General features: G+C 34.9%; 1 protein-coding gene across 1 annotated transcript in view; it reads right to left on the bottom strand.

The window, feature by feature from the left end:
* LOC135215724 (uncharacterized) overlaps positions 1–27,500 on the bottom strand; it is a 98,392-nt gene that overhangs the window by 52,179 nt on the left and 18,713 nt on the right. The window lies entirely within an intron of this gene.

The following is a 27,500-nucleotide window of genomic DNA, read 5'->3' as shown; positions in this document are numbered from 1 at the left end:
ATCTCACAACCCACGTACTAATATTTTCAGCAATCAGCAATTTAATCTATAGGCTATATCGAATTTCAGTTATAGTGGTAATTTAACCAGTTAGGTATTTCACGCTCTTCATATTTATATTGCATTTTTATTATCTAGCACGGGTGAGGGTATGAAAGTTTATTCCTACGTAGAAATTGTCTATCGATCTATCTATATATCTATCTATCTATCTATCTATCATATCTATCTATCTATCTATATCTATATATATCTATATATATATATATATATATATAGTAATTTTTATATTTATATATATATATATATATTTTATATATATATATCATATATATATATATATAATATATATAATGTGTTTATGTATGTATATATATATGTCTATCTAATATATATATATATATATATATTATATATATACAATATGACTCTAAGTAGTAAACAGCAGCGATAAAAATCAAGCAATCAGACCTTATAAGCGAATGACATGCCATCCATTTGGCGAGCGCCTTCGCAAATCCCGAACAGACACGCGAGCGAATCTTTCATATTAAGGCTGGATATGTACAAATTACTTAACGTCCAGTTTCAATAGAAAATAGTAGGAAGGCCTCTATTTGCATGTGCCTTTGTTAACCAAATGGGGAGGATCTCTCCGCGGTGGTCATTTCGCTTGCCCCGGTAATCCCATTCGAGAATTAATAGCAGACTCGTTCCCCGGCATATTATCAGTGGGGTCTTTATAGGGAATATATTAGTGCTAATTGGTATTCCCCTTGGAGGCCATTAAATCTAAAATAAATGGCTGGTTTGACTATAATTGTTAGGGGTTTACGAGTCGTGCGCGCGCATTCGTTGTCATTGTAAAGTAGTTTGCAGATCGTTAATCGATACATTTAGAGCAGGATTTCTGTGCTTTGGGGCCTCCTGCCTCTTTACTCTTCTTCTTCTTCTTCTTCTTCTTCTTCTTCTTCTTTTCTCATTCTTCACCACTTTATTTTTTTCTGCGCGAGCCATCTGAACGCGATCTAGAAATTCAGGCAAAGTATGCCTTTTGCTAAATAACCTTTAAAAGTCGTTTGAAATGCAAGATAGGCTACTTAATTATGCAGGTAACAATAATATAAGCCGTATAGAAGCTACACTACATAATAATCATGATTCTGACAATTTTAATATCACATTTAGAAGCAACTTTTTACCTTAGTAACCCACTCTTTACTTTGGAAAAATGTTCTCTCTCTCTCTCTCTCTCTCTCTCTCTCTCTCTCTCTCTCTCTCTCTCTCTCTCTCTCTGCGCAGGTTTTAAACATGATTTTATTCAAATCAAGCACCATCAAAGTGCATTTTTTTATAAACGTAATTAATAATCTTGCTTGTAGTAAAATCATTAATTTCTCTCAGGTGTGGGAAATATAACGCGTTAAAACATATGAAAACTTTTAGATTTTCCAGAAACATATTCATATAAATGTTCCTTTTTACAGATAAAAAGTTTCGGCAAAAAAAAAAAAAAAAAAAATGCAGCTTTACCTCCGCATAATGCCTGCTACCTGTAGCTTTTAAATTTTTAAGATTATCATCGTATGGCTTCCAAAATGCAGAACAACTGCTTCCAAAATTTTGCCTTTATGACCTGATAACGAAGTGCGACCGCTATTTTGTCAGATTTTCTTTATATAATATTTTTACAGTGTTACTCTGACTTCATAAAAAAGCCTAAATTTGTAATCGTCACATATATATAGGAAAAACATCAATTAAGCACAAAAAGTTTCCACTTATTCTTTTGGACGTTAATTTCCTGCAGAGAATTTGATTATAATTCTAAATTGAAATCTGCTTTGTTTTCGGTAAGTTCTAGGCTCAAAATCGTGTTATAAAGCTTAAGCAATCTGAAACTCAGAAGGGTTCTAGACACTGGGGAAATGTGTAGAACATACTGGCAATGTTATATACCTCTTTAGTAAAAAACAAATCCCTCTTCACTGAAAAAAATTTCTCTCTTCACTAAAAAAAAAATAAATGTCATTCTCGCGTGAGCAAGTACCTGAAAGTTCTGGGTCCACCCCTTTTAAAAGCCAAGTATCGGGATATTTTACTTTCAGTAAGGCTGAAGTGAGCAAATATAACTAAAAACGAATTATCTAAATTTCCTAAGCAGACACAGCTGTTGCAAACAAACCCTCCTGACAGAATAAGACGGATCTCACTCGCTAGTATTATTTGTCTTGGTTATTGAGCACTGAGTTCATACGCATGTCACATCCCTCACTGGAAGGCTCTTAGGCCTGGACTTTTTAGTATTCTTGTCGTCTACAGACGCGGACTTTTGCAGGTCCAGCGTCCGTTTGGTGCTGGAAAACTTTATTAAAGATTTTCTCTGCTCTGTTCCGGTTGTTCATGGAGCTTAGTAGGAAATGGCTTTGTGATATATATCATATTTTTAAAGTCTGTAGTTGTTGTGTCATTTATTATTTACTTTTTTTATCGTCCTTTTTTTATCGTCCTCAATCAGAATTATGCTTTAATGACACAGATTTCGACAGTTTTCATTTTTAAGACAAGAGGAATACTTTGAGACTGAAATTGGTTTCTTAGTGGATTTAGTACCGTTCTGATCAGTGCAACGTTTGTACATTTCAACTTAATCGTCTGTGCTTTAGAAATACGATACTCTTACTTCATTCTTCAGACGTACATAAACATATTTGAGAGGTAGGTTGAACTATCAAAAGTCACAAATTCCAGTTTCCAAGTTTCACAAGAAATAAAATTAAATTTTACCTCTTCTCGAGTGTTTTTCTCATTTTTCTAATGCTCACATCTCAGAGGAAATGTGAGTTTATTATGATTCTGGAGCTTGACAACCTATCTTACTACTAACTCGATTAGCGTAATTAGAAAATCAGTGACTGTTCACTAAAAGAAAAAAGAAACCTATGTTATACAAAGCTACAAAATTGGTTCCAGGCTTCAAAGGCCTGTTTTTGATATTTATCAATATAAAAAAGTTGAACTTTATTTATATTGATAAACTATATGAAAAGGACAATTGCAGAAACTTTAATACACAACTACTATAAATCCTAGCTTTCATTATTCGTTTTTTTAAATTACCCGCTAACATTGTCATTTTATACATCATAGCGTTTGGATTTGATATTATCCTGATCTTAGTTTAGTACGTTTTGTAACTGGTAACAGGTTCAAATAGTAACTTACAAATAATACTTAAAAACAACAACAACAACAACGGCCCTCTAGAAGTTCATCCATGGATATCATCTCTTGAGTTGCAAATCCTTTAGGTCTCTCTCTCTCTCTCTCTCTCTCTCTCTCTCTCTCTCTCTCTCTCTCTCTCTCTCTCTCTCTCTCTTAAACTCAGGCCTCTAGAAATTCATCCTTGGACATCATATCCTTCAAGTTGCAAATCCTCCAGCTCAAGCTTCTAGAAATTACGTTTTTGGACAACATATTTTGAATTGCAAATCGTCCCTGCTCCGTCTCTCCTCCTCTCTTCTCTCTCTCCCTCCTCTTCTCTCTCTCTCTCTCTCTATCAATTCCTTCAAGAAGTTGCACTATTTGACAACATCCTCTGAGTTGCAAACACTCTCTCTCTCTCTCTCTCTCTCAAACACTCTCTCTCTCTCTCTCTCAAACTCAGTCATAAAGAAATTACACTCTTTGATAACATCCGAGTAGTAAATTCTCTCTCTCTCTCTCTCTCTCTCTCTCTCTCTCTCTCTCTCTTAGAAGCAATCTCATCTCAGGCTTCTAGAAACAATCTCATCCCCGGAGAGGAGCAGCCAGCCTTTGAGTTGCAAATCCTCCCGGTTTCCCGAATCCCCTCTTCGCCCCAACAATTAGAGGGCATCCTTCATGCCCCTCGCCCGCTATCAGTGACAGGAGCTCGGCTCTCACACACCATCTCGGCTCTCTTATCCCAAGGCCACCGCCCCACCATATATTCCCATAGTCGCAGGTGAAAAAGGTATTTTCGGAACTAATGGTTCTTTATTGGAGGTATTTTCTCGGGAACTACTCCCGACTACCCGTGGCTTTTGGCATAAGAGAATCTGTTAAGGTAGCGATCTCATTCACTCTCGGCTGGACACACATGATCGAGTGGACGGCCGAGCGGTTGCGGTCACTTAGTGGTGTAGTTACATATGCAAATGAATGTATAGCTGATGCGTTATAGTTTGAAATGTGCAGTGATGCATATACTTTAGTGTAATCTTCTCGTTGTGAATTAGTCGGGTGGTGCGTGAATGAGTAGGGACTTTATAATGAGTAAATTGATTAGTTTATGCAAACGTTATTTAATGACTATATATATATAATATATATATATATATATATCAATATATATATATAATATATAGTATATATATATATAAATAATGTGTGTTTGGTATTTGCATATATATATATATATATATATATATATATATATATATATATATATATATAGATGATAGATAGATAGATAGATAGATAGATAGATAGATAGATAGATATGTGTATTATAACATACATACATCATCTATAAATATATATATGTTATATATATAGATGCATGTATGTATGTAAAATATAACCACAGTATAGTATTTTTGTAACGATATTTTGTTTTTCATTCTAGGATAGACTTTAGAAAATATGCCTATTTACCAATTTAATTTCTTTGGTAAATTGTGATGAATTGTAATCTTTATAATAATTCATGAAAAGTAAAAATTAGATAAACCTAAACGATACTTACAAATATGTTTTTAATAACAAAACATTAGTGACAGCTTGGGTAATTTACATCACCAGGATCCATGAAACTCATTATAATTTGCAAGATAATGGCAATTTCACCGTTCATAGTAACATTTTAATTGTTTTTTTTTACTTCAGATGATATATATCTATAATAATACACACACACACACGCACACACACACACACACAACACACACACACACACACACACACACACATATATATATAATATATATATATATATATATTATATATATATATATATATATATAATGTGTGTTACTGTAAGCACGCAAGAAAAGTTTTAATTAATTTGACTGTACTGTCTAAACCGAGATTACAATCCCTTTAAAAAATTTTATAACGAATAATAGAGTTGCCATGATTCATTGATAGATATAGGCCAGTAAATAGTTATCTTAGAGTTGAAATATATCTGTGAAAAAGGATCACTACATTTCATTTTCTTCATTGTAAAGAAATCCAGTAGCAGAGAAGTTTCACTTGAAAAGCAGATAATAGGAATAGCTCAAGTTTAAGAAAAATGATTTTTCTTGGATGTTGGAGCGCGGGGTGGGTTGAGGGGAGGGAGGGGGTGTGTGGGAAAGGCGATCTTTACTCTCAAATTCATCATATGCGACCACTCCTACCACTACCACACTTAAACACTCCGATGCGGGTGGTGGTGGTGATTTAGTTTTCTGTTATGTGAAAATTTATCCTACCACCCTTTTGGTCAAACAATTAAAACTCTCGTGAGAGTTATTCAGAAATTTATTTTCTCTGCGTAAGTTTCTCCATTTCACAAGAGTATTATGATGAAAGCCTTTATATATTTGACAATGGTTTTGTAAAGACATGGTTGGTGATTTTTTTTATTTAAAAAAACATTTAAAAATCTGATTTTTTAAAGTTTTTTTCTTTTATTTTTATTTATTTTGTTTTTTTTATTGTTAGATGTTTTTTCAATCCTTTTTATTCCACAAAATGTATTTTATGAAGAATTACTATTGAGTTATCTTTTAGGTTTCCAGTTCTGGCCTAAAGTATGTACTTGCAATTTTTTTTTTATCAAAATAAATAGATGCAGCACAGTTATGCTTAAGTTTTTATCAACCTTGTTTTTCAATTTGTTTCCTTTCAAATAAAAATTTTAAAAAATCGTAATATTTTTAATGAAAAAAAAAATCAATGATTTAATCACATTATTAAATCAGTTTGATTTAATCATTGCCAACCCTGTGTAAAGCTCAGCATGTATTGCAGGTGATCTATCATCCTAATGAAGAGGTCATTGACCCAAGATTTCCTTTTTTACCCTTTAAATAAACCTAAATGCCTTTCGTTTCGGAACTCTTTTTCCCCCTCTGTTAATTGTTATTTTCATAGGCTAATTGTTTAAAGTAATCATTGTGTAAACTTATAACTGGTTTCATTAGCGCGTTCAAGAATGCTTACTTATTAGCGTGTGAACTGCAAATAAAACTAGAAATAATAATGAAACTCAGGGTCGAAGTCTACGAGAGAACATCGGCAAAGTTTCATCGGGAAAATATGTAAATAAACACCCCGAAAACATTTTGACCTTTGCGAGGCGGTCAGCCCGAGCGGGAGATAAGGGTTTTACAGGTGTTCGCGTGTTCAAAATCAATTAAGTGTATGACAGATCTGCAAGACGAATTGGAGTGACCGGTATTTTTATCGGGCATTCTCTCCTTCTCGTAATTACAAGTTAACCACCGCTATTGCTACACACTGTTTCTCGCGTTTAAAAGAGTGTGATTAGCTGCTTAACCTGACAGGGGAGGCCATTGGCCTTGTGGGAAGGGATGAGGCTGTTGTATCTCTCTCTTCTCTCTCTCTCTCTCTCTCTCTCGCGTTGCTTGCTGGTAGTGCCTTTAACTCACAACTTGACGACGCATGTTCGAATCTCGAACCGTGAGAGAGAGAGAGAAAACGTTGGTGCTCATTGCTTTATCAAAATGTAAACAAACAAAACTGTATGTTATCGACGAGGTAATTCCCGCTTCAGTGGTATGAAACCATTCAGATGATTCTCTCTCTCTCTCTCTCTCTCTCTCTCTCTCGTAGTAGCCATCTTGCTTGGTGAGACGTACCCGCGTGAAGTCAGATTAATCAACAGATATCACAAGTTTAACATACGACTAGAATTTGAGAAATATCTAGAAGTGTTCGTGAACTATCGGTGATAAGATTAGTGTGAAAATAGTAGGATAAAGCGTCTTCTAAGTTAGTTTAACAAGTGTAATACTGAAATCAGAACAAGATGGCAGTAAGTTCCAACTGCGGGAAGAGGTGGCGTAATTTAGCTTGCTTGGCGGATTCGCAATACGATTAGGTAGCAGGAAGGGAACTGGCATTTCTCATCTATGAAATCAGCAACAGTCCTAACCAAAAAGATACAAAAGCATTCATAGATATATTAGAAGGATATAATCCTTCAAACTGGAACAAATCTAATGAAAACATCTTGAAAATAATTGAAGAAGTTCCAAATAAAATCCAAGTGGTCAAGAGACTCATAAAGAAAATATACATAAACCAACATATTCCGACAAAGAAAATGAATAAGGTGAATCTTGTGAATATCCTAATTGATGCATTAGGAAAAAGAATGCCAAAAGCATGCAAACTGTGTAAGGTTTGGTATAGCATAGTCAATCCACAAAACTATCAGAAAATGTGCTGCATGAACACTTCCGACCCATCCACAGTGTGCTGAGGTAATGCAAGATTTGAGAAAAGATACAAGAATTTTTTGTTCAACATGTCTATCATGGATAGACAATGTTATTAAATCAAGATTGAAATGTACAAATAGTTGAGGATGAAAGAAGAAGAAGGAAGAAGAAGAAGAAAAAGAAGAAGAGGAAAACGGAAGAGAAGTAAATAAAAATGAAATGACAGAAAAAAATAAGGAAAACAAAGAACAAGATAAAAGTATGGATGCAGAGATACTCATTGATACTACATATGGAGGCAATAAGCAGCATACCTACGAAGAAATAAATTAACGATATGACAACAGAAAAGCAAATCCCGAAGAGGCTCTACCCAGATCTACACAATGACGGGAAAGAGGAAAAAATAGACAAGAAAGACAAAATCTGCAACCTTTTGAAAAGAGGGAATTGCAGATTTGGAGAAAGATGTTACTACAAACATCCTAAGGTATGTCAAAACTATGAAATATATGGTAAATGTGCATACTTGATGGCTATGGGGATGATTGCAGAGATCTGCATCCAAAAATATGTAAAAACCTAAAGAAGGAAAAGGATGTAAGTTCGACAAAAAATGCAAATATATGCACCCTGTAGCCATGAATCATAATCAAATAAATAACCAACCAAGTAATAATCAAAATCCAAAATAAGAAAGAAACAAATAAAGAGAGAAATCAAGAATATCAGGTAAAAGAGAAAAGCAAACCACCAATGAGATATGCAGAGGTGTCAGCAAAAAATTTCAAGCATCAGCTCCGAAATTCTACTCAAGAGATAATAACTGTATTTATTATGCAAGAGGATATTGCAGAAACGGAGAAAATTGCAAATTCAGACACAAAATGAATAATTATGATGAAGGAAGATCAATACTATGGAAAAGTTGGATTTTTTAATGTCAGAATTTCTGGAAATGAAAAAAAGAACAACATACCAGAACAGGAAAGAGACATGGGAAAATCCTTATTACTACCAATATTAAATGAAGAAGAAAAACACGCAAACCATCATAGTGATGAATGCGCAGGGTTTTAGTTACGAGTAACTCAAAAAGAAAAATAGAGTACTTAGAAGAACTAAACCCAAAATGAAAAGAAAATAGATATAATGAATATAAGTGAACCTGGTATTCCCAAGAGACTGGGAATGATGATCAAATAAAAGGGTTCCAAACTTATAGATCAGATAGAAAAAATAGGAATCAAGGGGGAACCGCAATATATGGGAAAGACAAAAAACAAGGAAAAATATATGAGAAATATAGTAACTCAGAATGTGAACTAATAGCGGTAGAATTTGAATCTGAAAAATTGATGAAACATAGTAATATATAGACCTCCTAATACTAAAGAGTTTGACTTAATAATTGAAAAATTGGATGATATATGTAGAAATCACAAGGACTGGACTATTCTCCTATCTGGTGACTTCAACTTTCCTTTCGTAGAATGGAAAGAACGAATAGGAGACTGTGGTTGTACTTATACATATAAAAAAGAGAGTAATAGTAGTGCAGAAGATAAGAGGCAATTTGAAAAGCTATTAGATATGCTACTAGAATACAACATTCAACAAATAAATCACCTGCCAACAAGAAAGGAAAATACTTTAGACCTAGTATTTGTGAACGAGATGAATTATGTTAAAGAAATAATAGTTTATAATGCGAGTATTTCAGATCATACTGTCCATAGAATTGAACATTCAGTTCCAAAGGCAAATGAAAATGAGAGATAAGCAAGAAATGAAAAGTGGGAAGGATATGGAAAATACAACTTCTACAGTAAAAATATAAAAATGGTCAGAAATTAATGAAGAATTAAACAAAGATTGGGATAACATTTTCGTAAGTGATGACATAAGGGTAAATACGGAGATATTATATAAAATATTGGAGAAAATAGTGGATAATATATACCGAAGAAGAAAAGTAAACATCATTCATGCATACCAAGAGACAGAAGGATCTTGTTCCAGAAAATCAGAAAGTGGAAAAAAGGTCTTGCAAAAGAAAAAAAATGCATGGAAAGTTATAGAACTAAAAAGTAAGATAGAAAATGCAGAACAAAAGATTATACAATCAAAAGAAAATGAAAAACGGGACTTGGAAGAAAAAACCCTATTAAATATCAAGCAAAACCCAAACTATTATACTCATATGCGAAGAAGATGAATAAAAGAAGAATAGAAATAGGCCCTCTGAGAATTGAAGGGAGATTAACGAATGAAAAAAAGGAAATTTGCAACATACTGGCCAGAACGATATAAGAGAGAATTCACCCCTAGAATAGATAATGAAGATAATGATATAGAAGTAAGGGACGAAAATAGTGAATATTTAGCTGACATAGAAATTAATGAAGCTGATATTGTGCAGGCAATTAATGAAATTAAAAATGGAGCTGCTGCAGGGCCGGATGGAGTCCCTGCTATTTTGTTAAAGAAAGTAGTTCATTCTATCGCAAAGCCACTTGCAATATTATTAAGACAAAGTGTAGATACAGGCAAGATTTATGATGAGCACAAATTAGCATATATCACCCCTACTTTCAAAAGTGGATCAAGACTAGAGGCAAGTAATATAGGCCTGTGAGTCTAACATCACATATTATGAAAGTGTATGAAAGGGTAATGAAGAAAAATATTATGAAACATGTTTAATAAAAAAATAATTTGTTTGTTTAAATATAGGGACAACACGGTTTCGTACCCGGAAAAAGTACACAAACCCAACTGTTAGTCCACCGTGAGAACATATTCAAAAATATGAAAAGCGGAAATGAAACAGATGTGGTTTATCTAGACTTTGCAAAAGCTTTTGACAAAGTAGACCATAATATATTAGCAAAGAAAATTAGAAAACACAATATCGTAGATAAAGTAGGAAGATGGTTAAAAGAATTTTTACACAACAGAAAACAGATAGTTATTGCAAACGATGAGAAATCGGATGAAACCAAGGTAATATCCGGTGTGCCACAAGGTACGGTGCTAGCTGCAATATTGTTTGTTATTATGATTGAAGACATAGACAGTAATGTTAAGGATTCGGTAGTGAGTAGTTTCGCTGATGACACAAGAATAAGTAGAGAAATTACTTGTGATGAAGATAGGAACGCTCTACAAAGAGACCTTAACAAAGTATATGATTGGGCAGAGGTAAATAGGATGGTATTTAACTCTGATAAATTTGAATCAATAAATTATGGAGACAGAGAAAGCTATATGCATATAGGTGACCTAATTAATGAGACAATCACAAATAAGGAAGCAGTTAAAGACCTTGGTGTGATGATAATAGAACATGTTATGCAATGATCAAATAGCCATTCTGTGGCAAAATGTAAAGCCAAAAAATGGGAATGTTGTTACGGCACTTCAAAACAAGAAAAAGCTGAACACATGATTATGCTTATAAAACATATGTTCGTAGGTCCCACTTGAATATTGCAATATGATATGGTACCCACACTATCAAAAGGATATTGCACAAATAGAGAGTGAACAAAGGTCCTTTACAGCTAGAATAGAAGAAGTTAAGGACCTAGACTACTGGGAAAGACTACAATCCTTAAAATTATATAGTCTAGAAAGGAGAAGAGAACGCTACATGATAATTCAGGCATGGAAACAGATAGAAGGAATAACAGAAAATATCATGGAACTAAAAATATCAGAAAGAGCAAGCAGAGGTAGATTAATAGTGCCCAAAACTATACCAGGAAAAATAAGGAAAGCACACAGAACATTAATCCACTACGCACCAGCATCGATAATGCAGCGTCTATTCAATGCGTTGCCAGCTCATCTGAGGAATATATCAGGAGTGAGCGTAGATGTGTTTAAGAATAAGCTCGACAAATATCTAAACTGCATCCCAGACCATCCAAGATTGGAAGATGCAAAATATACCGGAAGATGTACTAGCAACTCTCTGGTAGACATTAGAGGCGCCTCACACTGAGGGACCTGGGGCAACCCGAACGAACTGTAAGGTCTGTAAGGTAAGGTCTGTAAGGTCTCTCTCTCTCTCTCTCTCTTCTTATACAGATTTGATAAGAATGTAATTTATTCTCTTATCATTCTATGTGTTTATACACATTCATATCTTTAAGGACTTTTCCATATCTCTTATCAGGGATGATGGAACTGCATAGACCTCCTAATGAAATGAGTATTGCTTCATTATTCATCGCGAGAAGTGTACAAATGAATAATGCGCTCATCAATTTACACTGTAATTTGAATGTGGAATGTTTATGATTGCGCTTTGTCTCTCTCTCTGTTCTGCGCGAATGTTTTGAGATATTTTATGCTGATAGATTTATCTAAATGATTATTGCCGGGTCATTTTTTCCTGACTCATTTTGATTTTGGTAGTACGTTCAGCAAGGAATTTTCATTAGCCCAATACCGTAGGCTCTCTACGCAATATGGTAGGTTTCCTGGAAAGCTAAAATCTGCATTTGTCTCTTTCCATAAAATGTTTTAGGTTCCTCTACTATTTTATTTTTTGTTTATTTTTATAATATATAAATTGAACTTGTACTTTTCTCTTTTCAGTCAGTGACTGAATATTGTAGAAGACTGAACGCGACCTTGCTTTTCTGCGAAGACGATATCTTTTAGAGTAACTATAATATTATATATATATATATAGATATATATATATATAGATATATATATATATATATATATATATATATATATATATATATATATATATATATATATATATATATATATATATATAAATATATATATATAATATATATATATATATATATATATATATATATATATATATTATATATATATATATATATATATATATATATATATATATATATATATATATATATATGTATATATATATATATATATATATATATACATATATAGATATATATATATGTGTGTGTATATATGTCTATTAATCTATTTACGTAACAATTATTTTACATTTGATCCCTTCACCATTTATTTTTGCAATTGCATAGCCGATCGATGCAAGCGGGCAACAGTGCTACACCGACCTTTGAGAGTCATCTATAAACCCTCCTTATCTCTCCCTCGTCAACCGCCCAGCATAGATAATTAACTTCAGTACAAGTCACCTGCTAATTTGTATGATAGGAGGGACAACACCTATATATCATTTGCTAGGAGACCGTTCGAGAGTTCTCCAGACGATGTGACGCTGGACAGAATGGTGAATTACCTGTACCACAGAGGTGAACCGTTTGTTGTGGTTGTTTCAAGGTTTTCTTTGGGGTTTCCACTTTCTTTTCTGTAAAACAAAACCGCCCTCAGATCTTAAAATCTAATGAGGCTAGAGGGCTGCAAATTGGTATGTTGATCATCCAGCCTCCGATCATCAAACATATCAAAGTGCAGCCCTCTAGTCTCAGTAGATTTTATCTAATTATGGTTAAAGTTGTCCATGACCATTCGTCTGCGACAACACAGGCCACCAATGGGCCTTGGCTGAGAGTTTCATGGGTCGCGGCTGAGTTTCATACAGCTTTATATGCTGTACAGAAAAAAAAAGCTTCTTCGGTTCATTATTTACTTGATTTGTTTACTTGTTTATCTAACACTTATTTTATTCTCTAATTCAGACCTCACACTCTCTCGTCGGGTTTCCCTTCTGATTTTGTGAGGATGCTTTCAGTTACACACTTCCTTGTTGCTTTATTGTTTCTCATACACTGCACCTAAACTTTTTATTATATCCTTACGTAAGGATTAATGTGCAAGTTTATGGTTAGTTTTCTTGTACCTTTTTTTTACGAATTTTTTGTACCTAGACACTTCTTCGTTTGCTTTTTTTCCCCTGAGAGTTGATTCCATCCACAGTAAGTCACTCCTTTTTTTCTCTTATTAATTTCGTACGAGTTTCTTTTATCAGATGCTAAGACTAATTTTTTAATTAGAGAAATTTGTTAATTAGAACTTTAGCTTGGATTTTTTATAATTTTGCTCTATTTTTCATTAGTTTTAACATATGTTTTCTTCAGCACTTTTCATTATGTTAGTTCAGCATTTGTCCTTATGGTGGAGTTTATTACAAAAATGCGATGGAAACAACTAGCATAACGGAAACAGAAAATGCAGAAGTCGCAAGAGATTTTGTTTGCAGAGAAAGTCACTCTTAAACAAACGTAAGACATATAGGTGTTGTCAAATTACAGCTGGATTTGTAAATTTCTCCTTTTCCATAAATGGGCATTTTATTCTGTAACAATGTATTGACCAAGACAAAAGGCCTTTTAAAGCACGTTTCGTGTATGAGAAGAACATTCAATAATGATAATATCTTTTACCCATAAAGATCACTCACACACACACACAGACACAGACACAGACACACACAAAGCAGGAAGAACGCAGCGGGCGAGGAGCGCATAGCACGTACGCTCAGAGGAAGTATAATCACTTACCTAAAATGAATGTCAAGTATTAATGAGCTGTTGTCAGGCATTTCAAGCTGGTAAAAATTAGTAATAATACTTTTAACTTAGGAGGAAATGTTCAAATTCAAGGTCCTACGCTATGACCTCTCTCTCTCTCTCTCTCTCTCTCTCTCTCTCTCTCTCTCTCTCGTGTACAAGTTATCTGCTTTTCTATGCCTCAGTCCCAAAGATTCAAATACTACATATTTGAGAATATATATATATATATATATATATATATATATATATATATATATATTATTACATTTATTTATAAATTATATATACATAAATTTTTTTGCATTTTTGTGAGTGCAGTTGTACATCTGGGTCAGTTATAGTTTTATAACAATTAGCCTATAATTTACATTTATTTGAAACATCTCATTCGGTGTTAAAATAGTAGAACGATTGATTGAGTAGATCATTCCACAGCATTAGTATTGATATTTCACCTACAAAGCAATTTCAACTATATTAATTTATTTTCGTTCCCTATTGGTATTTATGTACTTAAATGTTCACGTAAATTATGGCAATTCCATCCACGATAACTTCATCTTAACCATAGGATTGATAGTGAACTAAAATCTAAGTGTACTTGAGGATTGGAAAAAGCACATAAATTTCCCCCCCCCCCTCCTCCCCCCCCACCACCACCACCACCACCACCACCACCACCACCACCACCACTTTATTTTTATATTTGTCCCTCTATTGTCTTCAACATATTCAACAATGTTTTAATCAACGTCACGTAAAGTAAATGCAGGGCGACCAATTCCTCAAGATGAGGCTGGACACTTCGACCCAGGTAACAGCACTGGCTCTGTGTTGAATATTACTCTCTGCAGCCGGTAATAACGGCCGGCCCTAACAATACGCCATCTCGTACCTCGTTCATTATCATGAAACGTTGGTATTATTACACACACGTTTCTCTGTCATTACCACACGGATGCAATCTCGCCAAGCATAAATTACCTGCCCTATGGCGAGGGGAGAAGGCGCTGTTGTAGTTGTTTCTACTTTTATTATTCTTGTTCAGTCTGACGGTGTTGTCGCACTGCTACGCCTGCTTTCGTAATAATGAAGGTGTTCTTGATATTTTCCTGTTTTCATATTTATCATCATTTTTCATTGTGGGTAATAGGTACACATCTCTATGGAATATATTAAGAAAGTTCATCAACTCGCTAAGCAACCATAGAGAACTGAGGTTTGAGTAGCAAGTCAGAAATATGGAGATGCAAATGCCTCTGAGAAACGGAATTGCAACCTATACCTGAAACTGACCAGCATCAACATTACTCAGTCAGGAAGACTGCTTCTCAGTATTACATTAAAGGGTAATAAAAGTCCCGATGTACAGGGCAATGTGACCTTGGTATAAACGACCACAATAGTATATATTACCAAGCGCTCATTCTATGTGTGTCGGTGGGAAGTGGCTGAAGAAATTCCCTACAAAAATGAAGCTTACAGAGGAAAGTCAAGCTGGATATCTTTGCAAATTATTATTGTTTATAAAAAAAATTACTTGGAATAAATTTGCTTAAGCGTTGAAGATACTGACATGCTTCTGGCATGGAGGCTTGAGGACAGTAATGCATCAGTGGTACAATTTGAGATTTGCGTTAAATATGTTAAACATAGGTATAGGAAGCCTTACAAATATTATGGAGTTTCCTGGTAGCGTGAAATTATGATTTTTAAGAAATGAACGAAAAGGTTTAACGTGCAAGATAGCATCAAGCATAGTCAGATATTTCTAATGATCAAGAAGTGTTTTATACGAACAGCAAATTATGAAGTCTGGTACTGAATCGCAGCGGAAAACAATGCTAAACAATGACTGGAAATTTTTCTTGTTAATGAGAAAGGAAGTATTATCTCCCAGAGAGAATTCTCGAAAATACACATTGCTAAAGGATTGATATTTAGATGAGGTAGGATATTATTCATCCATATAATTAATGTACCAGTACTTAAAACAAGAAAATGCCCAAAACAGTGTTTTTCAGATATTGAATATCAAGATTGAGAGATGCAATGAAATTTGGCTCTTTTCTTTTGTTTTAAATTACAGTGACGTTACAGCAGTTGGAACGTGCAATAGATGCGCCTGATAGAGAGAGAGAGAGAGAGAGAGAGAGAGAGAGAGAGAGAGAGAGAGAAAGAGAGAGATGTATGGTGATGTTTCTGTATTCAAAGCTGGTACGCATCTACCTACAAAATATGTGAATGGAAGATTGTGCATTTGTTCATTAAATATTATTTTCTTAATTGCAAATTGATATTGCACAGACACAGTATGTAAATGGTACATTCGGTTAACCACCTGAAGGGAATTTAAAGCTGAGCAAATACGAACTGAGGAAACCTTAGAAGGAGGCATAACCTGCAAACACCGCAAGCACACGTGTGAGATACACAGAGAAGAAAGTTTCAAGAATGCAAATATATTTATCAATGAATATTCAATATTCTCTCTCTCATCGGGAGGTGTTGAAGCATTATCTATATTACCATAAGCAACAAGAAGCTTCTAAAGGCATTTAAATCAACAGCCCCGGAGGAGAGAGTCTGTTGCAGATTGTAAAATGTTTACAGCGACCTCAGTCAACCGCCGCAACTACAAACGGCAATCGCTCAAGATGGCTTTGATACGGCGACGCCAGCGCCATCTGTCTCTGTCAGACCCGCGGAGACTTTAGTAACTAACTTTTCCCTCCTTTGTATACTCTTTTGTCTCCTCATTCCCTTTCCAATAAATCTCGCTGCTCAGACAGGGCTCGCAGTGTTTTGATATCCCTTGTACGAATTCATTTATTTGCCGTGCTTTATTACTTCTGATTAATTAATAGATAGATCGCCTGGTTGCAAAGTACGAAAGATGTACTTCTTTCTTGGCTTTGCTGTGCAGGTGACTGGGTTACTTCTAATAAGGCCTCGAAAAATGAGGGCTGTCTTTATTTCTCTTAAATACGCTTCAAGAGCATTAATAGTAATTTTATCTGAATGACTCACATAAAATTTTCTTTTCTTGAAAGTGTAACTATTTCTTCAGTAGAGCACGCAAAGAAGAGAAGTAAAAAATAAACCCCCCGCCCCGCCCCCACCCCCAAATGGAATCTATAAAAGGCGTTTCAGATTTACCTTCCTCTCTTAATGGATTCTCAAAGGATGTAACTCGCGAAGATGAAACATCATTCCGTTTTCAGTGGAGATTCAGAGTAAGGTATATAATCAAGCCATTAGACCAGAAAATTTCTGCTTGGATTTCAAGAATTGCTGAAGAACTTATAACGGAATTTGTCATTTTTCCTCACGAACCTAAAGAACATTGCCTTATATTATATATATATATATATATATATATATATATATATATATATATATATATATAGCGAATACCACGGGAAATGATAGACAGGAATCCAAGCGCTTTCGTCTTATTCAGACATCGTCAAGGAGCTACTCAGTAGCTCCTTGACGATGTCTGAATAAAGACGAAAGCGCCTTGGATTCCTGTCTATCATTTCCCGTGGTATTCACTTATTTATGAGTCACGTGCATCTACTGTGATTTTTTTAAGCATATATATATATATATATATATATATATATATATATATATATATATATATAATATATATATATATATACATATACATACATACACACTTGTTGACAGATTTTCATGGCTCTTTGCGCTTCTTCTTCATTAACCTAACTTATGGCACTAGTACCTTGGAAAACTCCGAAATTGCAAATCTTAATTTAACTTAAGAAGCTCCGCGTCCTTCATGGACCTTGTTTTATTTTTTTTTTTTGGTTTGGGGGGGGGATGGCGGATTTGGAGGGGGGACTGGAAGGACTTCAAGGAAGACTTGTCCTAAACCTTAATTAAATTGGAAAGGAAGGAATTTACCCTCAAAATCTTGCACACCTGGGTCAGGGGGCCCTTTCGCTGTATTTATTAAAAAGTGGACTTGTTTTTTTTTTTATTTTATGTTTTTTTGGTTTTTTATTTTTTTTTTATTTTTTTTTTTTGGGGGGGTGGCGGATGGAAGGGGGTGACCCTGGAAGGACTCAAGGCAAGGACTTGCCCTAACCTAAAATGAAAGGAAGGAATTTACATGAAACTACTTGGACACGTGTCAGGGCTTCCACTCGCTGCATTATGAAAAGTTTTTGATGTATATCCATAGGGCCATCTGGACTACCGCATCTTACAGTATCAATGTATGGTCAATAGGGCTGTCTGGACTACAGCATCTACAGCTTCAATATATGCACACAGGGCCATCTACTACAGCCTCTACTGCATCGATGTTTCATAAGTTTAATAGATTCTCCATAAAATGTATTGATTCAGTCGAAACTATTATATGAAAATAACTGCTTTGGTTCAATCGCCTTAGAATACCACATGCATTTCTCCTTGAGGGCAAGTTATTCCAAAGGTGAATGGGGATATGACGCTTGAAATACGAAAATATATCTATCTTTCTTTATATATATATATATATATATATATATATATATATATATATATATATATATATATATAAAGTTGTATAAGTATACTTGTGTATACACACGTATGATATATAATAGTAGAAGGTGACTTGGCTTGGGTAAGTATATAGTATATATATATATAGATATATATATATATATATATATAATATATATACATAGATATATATATAATATATATATATATATATATATATATATATATATATATATATATACACACCCAAGCCAAGTCACCTTCTACTATTATGCAAACTACATTTTTTTCACTAATTTTTCTTGCCAATTTGTTTACGGTGAATATTCATCGATGTTCAAGTTTTTTCAAGATTTTTTTTCCCCCCAAATCCCGGTATTGCCTCATCCATCAAATGTTATCCGGTTCATCATTCCTTCTTTTTCCGTCTTCTTACGCTCTTTTTCTTTTCCTGAGTAATCGTTTTCTTGCCAATGGTTCCTTCTCTAACTTTTGAGGGTTGGGCCACTATTCGAGTTCTGCTTGGTTTTGTAATTATCACTTTATTTACGCGTGATAGTTTTATTTTCAGTGAATCGTTTATAGAAGAATTCGCATTTTTAAGGATTCCATTTCATTATATTCTTTTCAGTTTTGGTGTTATTAGCATATTTATATATATAATTTTATTATTTTATCAGATATTTATCTGGCTAACCAAATGGATTCAACAGTTTTGTTTGCAAGTGAAAAGTCAGATTAGCCGTATGGTCAATTATTATCTCTCTCTCTCCCTCTCTCTCTCCATTGTGAGCTAGGTTTTCCTTTGACTGGGACGGAAATTTTTTCTATAAACCATTAACCTATCAATATCCTAAAGGTCACTATACGCGTAACAGGAATAAAAACAGCTCGTAGTATCATTGCCACAAGAGAAATATTCTATATTTTTTCTGATTTGGAATTTAGTGTTTCGTCTATGGCCTTTCTAGCTTCGATAACAGTATTTTAATTCTTTACGGATTACTTATTTAAATTGCGTTGTAATGTTTACTTGTTTTGAGGAACTGGTTGTAAACCGATGCCTTAAAACTTGCAAGAATTAACCACCAGTAAAAGAAAACCATTGAGATGGCTATTTGTATGTCCGTCCGCACTTTTCTGTCCATCTTCAGATCCTAAAAACTACAGAGAATTAATGTGCGCAGACAGGGAGAAAGATAAGTAAAGCATATCTTCACTATTGCTCACTTTTATATATAATTGAGTTTCGTCTCTTTTTTTTTTTTTTTTTTTTTTTTTTTTTTTTTTTTTTTTTTTTTTTTTTTTTCTTTTCAGCTGTAAAACTGCTTCAGTTGATCAAGTTTATGGTATTCTCTTTGATACATAACCCCGCCTTCGCCCTGCAGCAGCCTCTCTCTCTCTCTCTCATTATAGAATAATTCTGGCTCAGAACACCGAACTCCTTCACGTCTCCTCAAACTCATGAATGAAACCCGTCTCTCTGGGTGTATGCTCATGTATGTAACCCGAGCACACCTGTATGTATGTATGTGTGTGTGTGTATGTGTGTCCGTACGCACAGAAACTAGTCATGCAAAGCGAGGAGGCCTCTTTATCAGTTCATTGGTCGGATTCCAGCCATGTCTGGCTAATTTCTCTCCCAAGTTAATGTCTATGTTCAATGGACGTCTCTCTTCGAGGAATGAGAGAATGAAGTGACGTATGGAATCTGCTTCCTGCATTCTTCGCCTTCTTCGGATGATCGTACACGACACGGTAGGGTGGCCGGAGGCACCTCCAGCCGTAGGCTCTCTCTCTCTCTCTCTCTCTCTCTGGATGAGTGATATTCCGATCGGGTGGGAATTCGTCATCAGACGGGCGTATAAGTGTTGGATGTTTTACCTTTTTGTAGCCTTCTTCTTCTTCTTCTTCTTCTTCTTCTTCTTCTTCTTGCTGATTAATAATTAACCCCCCACTCCGCGTTTTGTTTGACTGGTTTGTTATGATTATGATTTTGAATTTGCATCGAACTGTTTTTTTAATGGGATTTCAAACTAGACTTCATTGCCATCTCTAATTTGCTGATTTTTTTTATTGCCATCCCTTTTCAATTTACTTCCTTGCTATGTTTTTCTTAAAGATGATGGTAAAGTTTTCTTTTATCCTTTCTTTTCCGACACTGACATTTTAATCAGATTTCAGTCAAATTTTTAACTCAAAGTTTTGGTTAGTATGTTTTTTTAGAGTCATAAGGTTTTCGACTTGGGGCTATTGCCGCTTACCATGATTATCAAAATTATGTAATATTTTTTATTCGGTTCTTGTTGAATGACATTTCTGTAGGGTGAGTGTATTTATATGGAAGGCAAATATTTTGGACTTTTGTTTTTTTTTATTATGAATTATTATTATAACAGTGTGGGAATGCAATAAAAAGACATTACTGGAGAGTGGAGACCGCTGTTCACTACTCTTTCATACTTTTTTCATCTATGTGTATATATAATATATATATATATATATATATATATATATATATATATATATATATATATATATATATATATATATATATATATATAGGTGTGTGTACTAGGAGTTTTATGGAAACCACTGCAACTGTAGTGGCATCACACGTATACAGAACAGGAGAGTGAAATATACGGAGTTCATTCGTGTTGCAAGTTTCTATTTTATTTAGTTAATTTCATCCAGAAGCAGTGAACAAAAATGAGGTATCATAAGGTTTGCGAGAACAGGTTAAAAGACATCGTTTTAATTCTGTTAAAAAATATCTTTATAGTTTTTATTTTCTCACGCGAAACTGTAAATTCATATATTTTTTTTTTTTTAGCTTTCGTTGCCGGATGTAGTAATAGCAATTGAAAAAGACGTATGATGTTCGAAGTTCAAGAAATATACACATTTATCGTAAGCACTTAAACTAAGGAGACTAAATAGACGGTTACGAATACGAATTCTTGGAATGATATGTAATATGTCTGAGAGTAAGCTGAAGCTTAAAAAGAAAATAAAAATAAAGTTATGCATCGCCGCTGATTCATTTCTGTGATACCGCATCCACAGAAGACTATATTCTAAGGTCAGAAGGGAGGGGAAAAAAGACGGCACAACACTAATAAATCAGGAATAAGGAATAAGAAATAAAGAGTCAAAGAAGGTAAAACGACGATAAATTACCTTTAAATAAAGGTTTAAATACGCCGGCAGAGCGAGCCATTCCAGCAATCATCATATATACTTACACAAACGACCATTATATCTCACCGCAGCTGCGCGGTTATACACCCATCATTCGTTTGAGGAGAAGGAGATCCATTACCGCGCGTTTCGAATCGAGGTATAATCAAAAGCCTTTGAGGCCGAGGGAAGCTGAGTATTACCTCATAAAGAGAGAGAGAGAGAGAGAGAGAGGCAAGAAAATAAAAAATACAAACAGTTAAACAAGATTACAATTTACAGCCATTTTTCCATGACTTACGATCTTACGATCACGGGTAACGTTCCGCGTCCGACCCGCCGTTTCGTCTTGTTCAAACGGAACGGTAGGCAGAACTCTCTCTCTCTCTCTCTCTCTCTCTCTCTCTCTCTCTCTCTCTCTCTCGCCCCCCAATCCGCCGAGTTAAACGCCGTCTGGAGTGACGAATGGGGCGACATCAGTCGGCATTTACATCATCTCGAACCGGCAACTATCGGGACTACCTACGTCTTCTACTGCTCCTAATTATGTAGATTCTGGGGATAATTGCGGAGCCACGGCGTAACGTATTTGCGCTTCTGTTAGCCTATCGCTTAAATGATGACCTCTCCTGATTTTCTTAATTTGCTGCGGTGATGTGTGTGTATGTGGAAGTACATAAGTGTGTGTGTGTGTGTGTGTGCGAGTGTGTGGAATTTACTACGAATCTTGCACAGGGTTGCATAAGGTTATGAAACGGCTGCAACACGGATGTGACTGTGTGAAAGCAATTTTATTAGAATTGCACTTGTGATATATCTTGTAAGTATAAGGATTTTGATAGATTATATGTATGTATATATGTGTGTGTGTTTATATAATGTAGTATAGATACATATAATATAAGTATATATAAATTATATTTAATATATATATATATATATATATATATATATATATTATATAACTATATATAAGTTATATATATATATTTTATATACACCGTGTGTGTTTATGATTATATTATTTAGTATATATAGATATGTATGGGTAAATATATATATATATATATATATATATATATATATATATATATATATATATATATATATAATATATATATATATATTTATAATCTCCCGAAAGCGAGTCAGACCCTCAACGTCTGTCGGCGCAGTTAACAGGAGAATCACGACAGGTCGATTCGTAGCGTCAACAAGGATAGGCGAACGAAAAGTCCAGCCGAGTTTCAATGACCGTTGCCAACCGGGGACCATTGTGAGCCCGTGATAGAAGCGGAAGGATTTGCACACGGCTCGTATAGATAAGAAAGAATAGAGAGTTTATCTCTCTCCCTCCTTTGTGACAGAATCTGGCGCGATTGTGTCCTCGAGGCGTGCTTCGATTCACGGGAGGTTTTTTTATGGGGTTTTCTTGGGGGTTGCTTTGTTATTCTTCGTGGGTTCTGTTCTGCTTTGAGTGCTTTCCAGTCTTTTTTTCTTTTCTTTTCTTATTCTGAGTCCTTCTTTATAGTGCTTTATTATTCGTAATCTTGGATGTCTTTTTATTTTATTTTTAATATAAAAGTGTCGTTGTATTTTTCAGTTTAGTTTAGCTGTTTTTTTACGTGGTTTCTGATGTTGCTTTATTAACCACTGTTTCTTATTTTTATTCTCTGCTTATCCTTTGTTCTACTTTCTTCAGGGGTACGTAGAGTGTTACAAAAGTTTTGATAAATATTTCCTTAATTTTTGGTTATCTTGATTTACTAAATAGAATCGCTAAAAGAGTGATTTTAGAATCTTATGGTAGAGCTAAACAAAAACTTCTTTCAGTTTTCTTCTGAAGATGGAAAAAGAACCCCATAAAATTACTGAGTATAAGTTGTTTACTTGTAATCATTTACATATTATTTCATCAACACTTCGAGTTCTTTCAGGGCCTATCTGTGGCCCTTTTTCAATAGATGTGTAGGGTGTCAGACTGGGTCAAGACCCAGCAATCTTGTAGTTATTATTACTCTACCTGGGATCGTCTTGTCAGTTTTGCACATTTTATTTTGCCAAATGAAAGAGTAAAAGTGGAATTAGTATTTAACTTTTACTTTTTTCTTACGCTGGTGGAAATAGCAACTGCGTAATAGAGCGGCTTTATGTGTTGACGACCCAGTTTATCAGTGAAACTTTATGTCAAGGGTAGTGACTATTTTTATTAATTTATTATAAAAAAAATTATCGCCTTTTTTATACAACATTATCAGTTGTCTTTTACTAGAACACAATGTAAAAATAACTATTTGTATAACATATTATAGTTAAGTGGGCTACTTCCTCTTTCTTGATTAAACAAACCGAATATTAAAACGGTTATTTTTATCATAAAGATAATTTTTTAAAAAATTAGATAAATAAAAAATCCGACCTATTCTTCTTCAAGTCTTTTCTTTCCACCCAAGAAACGATTCCTTGTAAAGCTAAGAGATTCTGCAACTAACCCCCCCCCCTCGCCCCCCTTCCCCTCCTTTCCCTTTTTCTCCCCCCCCCAACCCCCCCCCCCTTCCCCATCGATCCGAAAATGGCGCTGAAGTCGCCCTGGGAGAGCTAAAATGCGAATAAAAACGTCAAAAATTCGTGCAAATAAAAGGACTACGGTGAATATATTGATAGTTTTGGCCAGCCTATGCTTTACGAGACGTGCTCAGCGCCATTCTGGCCCTTACAAGCCACGGGACGTAAGGGCGACTTCGGCATGCTCACCCCCGTTCTAATAGATACGTGTTCCCTGTTGTGGGAATATTCGACGTGTCGTTTATGATCCATTGTGCCATTGTGGTACTTACATACTCGAGCCGTAATTAAAGAACATTAATGTACAGGAACATTAATGTGCTTGTTCCGGTGACCCCGTTGGCACGCGGGTGGTGAGGGGGGGGGGGGCACAGATAACCTCCTCTTTGGGTTCCCACTGAACACCTTGGCTTATACACCTACTGTCACCTACCAACACTGAACCTTTCCCCCCCCCCACCCCCCTGCCCCTCAACCCAAGGGGCATCCACCCCATCCCCATCCTTCTGAGCCCTTCAACTTGAAAATTATTTGCAGGAAAATATACGTAAGTCAAGATGGAACAAAATACGTGTATAGGTATAAAAGCAAGTATAATTCATCATCCTATTGTCTTTTCATTACTACTTCATCGTTTTGCTGTTCATCAAACATCCCCAGAAGTAAGAGATAGAGAACTCTCTCTCTCTCTCTCTCTCTCTCTCTCTCTGTTCCCTTGCTCATCTTCACTGTTCGATGTTATAGCCCTATTGAATTTCTTTTGTATAGGACTCCTGCCGGCTATACACGGAATGCGTAGTGGGAGATCTTCATTATTGTCATCTTATTCATTTTATACAATTTTTGTTTACTTATCTTATTTCATTCCGTCTGATGTTGAACAAATTTTAAATTATAGATGTTTATCTGTGATCGGGAAACAGGCTCTCCTCTCTCTCCTCTCTTCTCTCTCTCTCTCTCTCTCTCTCTCTCCTCTCTCTCTCTCATCTATATATATATATCTATATATATCATTATATATATATATATAGATATATATATATATATAGTATATATATCTATATACATATATATCATATATATATATATATAGATATATATTTGTATATATATATATAGGATATCTATACATAGCTAACGTATATACGTACACATATATATATATATATATATATATATTTAGATATATATATATATATATATATATAATATATATATATAACCAGCTTCTGCATAAAACACATTCACAAGAACATATAAACATATCATGATTAATATCTGCGTAAGGTGGAATTCATAAGCTCTAGAAAAAAGGTGTTTCAAATTTTTACATCACTGTAAGATTGAATTTGTCTTCCAGTCTTTAATGACTAAAATAGGCGTTCCGAGCTACTTCCTATAACTGAATTTTAGTCATACTCTTCCATCTCATGCCTTTTGTTGCACGTGCGTTAAAGACGAGTTTTCTTTATATAAAATCAAAATACTACTAATGACAGTATTAAAAATTTCCTTTCGTTGAAAAGATTAAATGTCCTTAACTATTATAGTCTTCACGTTAAATGTGAACGTGCAAAAAGGAAGCTATACTATTCAAGGTATTTTTTCTTGCTACTTGAAGACTGAATAATTCGATGATAGTTGTTATATTAATGAGCAATCTTTTTACGAGACACTAACCCAATTCTACAAAAAATTAATCTTAAATTTGTACTTGACTCTCCAAATGTGTATTTTATCATATTTTTCCCCTGTGACAATTTTTTTCATGTCATCTAAATTTTCGTATCCCTTACTTCCAGTATGTGCGCAAATTCAAAAATTACTCGTGGGTTTGTTATCTCTATACGCAATACTTTATTTTAAACGTTTTTCCTTACTATTCTGTGAACGCCCATCATTCCTTATACCCTCAAGTATCCCCACTGAAAGAGAACCATCCGCAGTTCAATTAACATCTCACAAAGCAAATGAGAACCAACACCAACGTAGGCGAGGCGCACCTAACTGTTCATAAAAACGCCCCCGAAGAGAAGGCCCCAACACCGGAGGGAAAGAGACCGCCATTTATCACTTCCCAATTAACCGCTTCGCTTTTGAACATTAAATCAGACGCTTTCCCGAGGCCAGGCGATAGGAAACCCGCGCGTTGTTAAGGCCATAACCGGCCGAGAGAGAGCCCTTTTTTACCCAAATAAGGCCCGGTCTAGAAATTCCTTCGCGCGGGAGGGAGGAGACGGGTGTCTCCTCGGCGGGAGATTTTTGTCTCGCTGCCGAAGCTCCTCCTCCTTCGATCGGAGAGGCTGCCATTACTCTCACGGGTAATGCCAGCTTAGCGGGTGATTATTTGTTTTGCTGGGTCCGATACGTGTTGTCTATTATGCAAAAGGTGTATTTATTGAGCCGGGATAGGGAGGGACCTTTCGTTTTCCTCTCCGCCAAATAACACATTACCTCTGGTCATAAACTTACTTCGGTGTGCGGGACGAAGTTATGGCTGTGTTTCTGCCGAAGGCCGGAGATCGCTATCATTTGATTGCATCACAACAACACAATGGAAAGCGACAGTCTACTATACATTTCCCTTTGCGCTCACCGACTTCGGGCCTGATCGGTCGTCACGGCTGCTTCTTCGCGTTTTTAATGGTCGCAATTTGTCTCTTCGTTCTTCGCGTTTTTAATGGTAGCATATTGACTCTTAGTTTTTTTTTTTGCATTTTTTATGGTCGCAAATTGACTCTTAGTTCCTTGCATTTTTTAGGGTCGCAAATTGACTCTTAGTTCTTTGCGTTTTTAATGGTCGCAAATTGACTCTTAGTTCTTTGCGTTTTTAATGGTCGCAAATTGACTCTTAGTTCTTTGCGTTTTTAATGGTCGCAAATTGACTCTTAGTTCTTTGCGTTTTTAATGGTCGCAAATTGACTCTTAGTTTCTTTGGCGTTTTTTAATGGTCAAATTGACTCTTAGTTCTTTGCGTTTTTAATGGTCGCAAATTGACTCTTAGTTCTTTGCGTTTTTAATGGTCGCAAATTGACTCTTAGTTCTTTGCGTTTTTAATGGTCGCAAATTGACTCTTTTCTTAGCGTTATTGTCGCTTGACTCTTGTTCTTAAGCTTTTTGTTTTTAATGGTCGCAAATTGACTCTTAGTTCTTTGCGTTTTTAATGGTCGCAAATTGACTCTTAGTTCTTTGCGATTTAATGGTCGCAAATTGACTCTTAGTTCTTTGCGTTTTTAATGGTCGCAAATTGACTCTT

Source organism: Macrobrachium nipponense, chromosome 5, assembly GCF_015104395.2.
Source record: "Macrobrachium nipponense isolate FS-2020 chromosome 5, ASM1510439v2, whole genome shotgun sequence".
Taxonomy (NCBI): domain Eukaryota; kingdom Metazoa; phylum Arthropoda; class Malacostraca; order Decapoda; family Palaemonidae; genus Macrobrachium; species Macrobrachium nipponense.
The sequence above is the reverse complement of the archived record's forward strand: the minus strand, read 5'-3'. Positions and strand labels throughout refer to the sequence as shown.